Raw genomic sequence first — 4,545 nt, forward strand, 5'->3', positions numbered from 1 at the left:
GTATTGTGACGTTGAGAGTATGTTGAAAATAAATGGTGACTTATGCTCTCCTTTTAAGGTTTTAAGAGGGGTTAGGCAAGGCTGTGCTTTGTCTGGCATGCTTTATACTTTAGCTATAGAACCTCTTTTAAATAAGTTAAGAGCTGAGATGTCAGGTGTGAACATTCCAAATTCCACCAATATTGTTAAATTATCGGCTCACGCTGATGACGTGGTGGTTTTAATTAAAGGTCAAAATGATGCGAACATGTTGTTGCAATTATTGGAAGATTTTAAACGTGTTTCCTCAGCAAAGGTAAATTGGCAAAAGAGTGAAGCCATAATTGTTGGAAGTTGGTTGGGTGGTGAACCCATTCTTCCAGCTGATCTAAAATGGACCAGGGATGGTTTTACATACTTGGGAGTTTTTTTGGGTAATGAGAATGTTGTTAAGAAAAATTTTGAAGATGTTATTGAGAAGGTAAAAGGGCGCCTAGATAAGTGGAAGTTTCTACTTCCAAAAATACTTCCTATAAGGGGCGAATTTTGATTATTAATAATTTAGTGGCCTCCACTCCCTGGCATCGTGTGATTTGTGTAGACCCCCCAGCAGATTTTGTGGTTAAGATTCAGTCAATTTTAATAGATTTTTTTCTGGGATAAGCTGCATTGGGTGCCAAAACATGTACTGTACCTTTCTAAAGATGAAGGAGGACATGGACTGGTATATTTGCAGAGTCGAATAGCAGCTTTCCGAATTCAGTTCATACAAAGACTTTTAAAAGGCTTGGAGGATGCAAACTGGAAGATTGTAGCTTTCTCTTTATTGAGAGAGTTTGAAGGATTAGGTCTGGATAAAGTTTTGTTCTGGATGGATCCTCAAAAGCTAAAAATCTCCATGTTTCCTGTTTTTTATCGAAATCTGTTCAAAGTCTGGGCTTTGTTTGAAGTACAAAAGAAAAGGACTGCTAATTCTTTGTTTTGGTTGCTGCAAGAGCCATTAATTTTTGGCTCACGTTTGGATCTGTCCAAAGAACTGGGATACTCTGTGATTGAAGAGAATCTTCTCAACTCTGGAATTACAACTATTGGACATGTACAACATATAGCAGGAAGTGATTTTAATGATGTGCAATCAATGACTGAACAGCTGGGGGTGAGATCTACCCGTTTGGTTGCCAGAGTACTTGATAAATGGAGGTCAACCCTTTCTGAAAATTAATTGAAATTGTTAACGGATTATTCTTTGGGGTCCATTAACCCAGATTGTAGTGATCCTTTTCCCAACTTGTATCTAACTCCCTGTATGGGTGATTGTGAAGGCACTTTTTTAGAAGTCAAAGAATTGATTGTTATACACTCAAAAAAATGGTTTTGCAGCACTGTTGGTTTTACCCTAATCTGTTTTGTTAAAATAACACACATACATTTCTTTTCCCACCAAAACACTATTGTATTGCGTTTCATTAACTGAAACTGTGCCAATCTCCACTATACTTAATTATCAGTCGTTAAACTAATGTAAAGTGTTTAAGTTCGCGATTCAAAAAACCGGATGTGACGACTTCCAACGTATTTGATGAAGACGGCGCGAAGGAGGTGGCAAGGTGAATGGCGTCAGACGTCAGTCAGTGAGGTAAGAAAATAAAAAGTTAATCTAAAGGCTTTAATTTCTGTTAGTGTTTCGCAAAGTCTGCGCTGGGATGTTTTTAATATATTGATATTGAATATTGTGTTAAACTTTATTGTTTAACGTTTATTGTGCCATTAATGGATGATTCCATGCGATTGAAAGATGCGTGTTTATTTGTAACATAAGTACTTGTACTTGTTACACTAATCTGTAGTGTAAAACGCTTAACTTGAAAAAGTTTTACGTGGCTTCATGCACTAAGACAGTGATATTAAAAGTTAAAACTCAGTACGCACCTTATTAATAAACTAAATGCAGATGAATCCAGCATATGAATGCAACGCGTTTAGTTAACGTAACGTTAAACGTCGTTCATATTTTAGGTTAAACTGCACGAATAACATGTGGTTTAGGCTATCATCAGAATTTGATATTTTTAGATTGCTGTTTCGGTATTAATAGCTATGTTAAGCATGTAAAACATGGGAGGAAAACGCTTATCGTGTAACTAAACGCATTGCGTTGATATTTTGGGCTCATCTGCTTTTATTGGAATTGTGTTTCAGAGTTTGGTCTTTGATTATCACAGTCTTGGTATATTAAGGCCTGGTTTCACAGACAGGGCTTAGGCTAAACCAGGATTAGGCATTATTTCAATTAGGGCATTGTAGCTTTTATAAACGTAAACTAGAAAAAACATTACTGGTGTGCATCTTTAGATAAAACAATGACATCCACATATTTTAAGATGTATCAGTACAATTTGCTTTCAGTTAAAACAGCTAAAATATGCATTTTAGTCTGTGAAAATGGGGTAAAGCGTTTTAGCTCCTAAAACCTCCCAGTGTAGTTTCTAAGCTATGTAAGTCCCAGTAAAATTGTACAAATAATGCCACGTTCACCTTGCAGATGCATACATTTTGACATTTTATCTGATATTACTTTTTTATGACAGTTTTTCATCATGGTTTTTGGAGTTCGTCACTGTCTTTGGTGAAATAAAGGAAGGAGATTTATTGAAGGAGAAAATGGCGTTTTGGCTAAGGTAAGTGAAGCACTGTATTTGTCTTTTTAGGTTTTAATAAAAGTAGTTAGTTAGAACCCATGGCTTGGCACAATAAAACTGCTAAACCTGCTCTTCATAACGTCTTTGTTTTAAATTTATCCCATTGGTGTCAACATTCGTTGTCAAGCTGGATGGATACTCTGGAAAACGGATGTTTGCAAATTGAGGAGTCGTCCTTGGACAAAAAATTAAACATCTCTTGGTGCCCACTACACTGGTATGAAAAACTACACTCAACAAAACCTTAAATTAAAGCGTTAGTTTACCCCAAAATTTAATTTCTGTCATTACTCTCCCTCATGTCGTTCCACACCGGTAAGACCTTCATTCATCTTCAGAACACAAATTAGGATATTTTTGATGAAATCTGAGGGTATCTGATCTACTCATAGGCAGCAACGTCATTACACCTTTTGACGTTCAGAAATATAGTTAAAAACATGGTTAAAATAGTCAACGTGACTGCAGTGGTTTAACCTTAATGGTATGAAGTGACGGGAATACTATTTTGCACAAAAACAAAAATAATGACTTTATTCAACAATTTAAACTGTTGTCATACGTAGTGAACTCACTGCTGACTGACTTGTTTACGTCCGAATAACAGCTCGTTATTGGCTGACTCCTGTGTCAGCATCAAATGCACGTGTTCAGCTTCAGCCTATACTAAGTTGGCATTCGGATGTAAACAAGGATGACAGTTCCAATTGTTGAATAAAGTCATAATGTTTGTTTTGTTTTTGACCACAAAAAGTATTCTTATCGCTTCATAACATTAAAGTTGAACCACTGCAGTCACATGGACTACTTTAACCATATTTTTAACTACCTTTTTGGACGTCAAAAGGTGCAATGACGTTGCTGCCTTTGAGTAGATCAGATACCCTGGGATATCAGCAAAAATATCTTAATTTGTGTTCAGAAGATGAACGAAGATCTTACTGGTGTGGTACGACATGAGGGTGAGTAACAAATGACAGAAATGTAATTTTAGGGTGAACTAACCCTTTAAAACAATATTCTCTCACTGGGGTTATGGTCATGAGCATGCATAAAAAAACAGATATAAGATTGTTTATTACCATGATAAATACAATAAATGCAAAGTAACTGACAGATGTTACATGTATAACACTATTGTTAATGGACAATGTTCTGCAGAGTTTAGCTCTAACTTACCCCAGCGCAAGCTGAAAGTTTAACACTTTGTTCTTATTTGAAAATTCAAAAAAACATTGATGGTTCAGGTGCATTTAATTTGGGTCGAGCTAAACTCCGCAGAACAGTCCCTCTAAGAGCAAGCTTTCACACCCCTGATGTAAAGCATGAGGAGGATGGATAACTGAAAGTGGTTGAGTATGATGGGAGCAATGGCAGGGTAATCCTATGGAAAGGTGAATTATTTTCATTTTAAAGGGTAAAGGCTATATTTGGGTAATGTTGTTGTTGTTGTTGTTTGCATCTTTAGAATGGTGACATTGAACTGAAGAGAGAGTGCACAATCAAATCTCTCTGTGTCTACATGAAAGAAGGCCCTAGCAGTCTGATCTGTATATGGTGAGTATATGTGCTTTTTAAAATGTTGTTTATTTTCAAGGATGCTAAATGCTTTGTTAAAGTTAATACACAGGAATTTAAGAGTACTGTTTTTTTTTTTTTTTTAATATCCACACTAGGACAGGACAGGAGGTGATTCAGAAGACTTTGATGGGGATTTATTTCATAAGACTGGAAGGTGCAGATATAGAAGAGAGCCTAGCAGATGTTGGAGTGGTGTTAGAGGGGCAAAAGGTTCTTCAGACCTTAGCAGTGTCCCATATGCCATATACAGCCATGTTGATGAGAGTAAAATATGGACTGAATTTGA

General features: G+C 36.3%; 1 long non-coding RNA gene across 1 annotated transcript; it reads left to right on the plus strand.

Annotated features, from left to right (window-relative positions):
• The first annotated feature begins 1,568 nt into the window (after nucleotides 1-1,568).
• On the plus strand, nucleotides 1,569-4,236 carry LOC137030000 (uncharacterized). The gene is made up of 4 exons (XR_010896371.1): nucleotides 1,569-1,615; nucleotides 2,568-2,657; nucleotides 2,806-2,895; nucleotides 4,147-4,236. It is a non-coding gene; the product is annotated as an uncharacterized lncRNA (long non-coding RNA).
• Nucleotides 4,237-4,545: the final 309 nt, after the last annotated feature.

The sequence above is a fragment of the Chanodichthys erythropterus genome, chromosome 11 (assembly GCF_024489055.1).
Source record: "Chanodichthys erythropterus isolate Z2021 chromosome 11, ASM2448905v1, whole genome shotgun sequence".
NCBI classification, from domain to species: Eukaryota; Metazoa; Chordata; class Actinopteri; order Cypriniformes; family Xenocyprididae; genus Chanodichthys; species Chanodichthys erythropterus.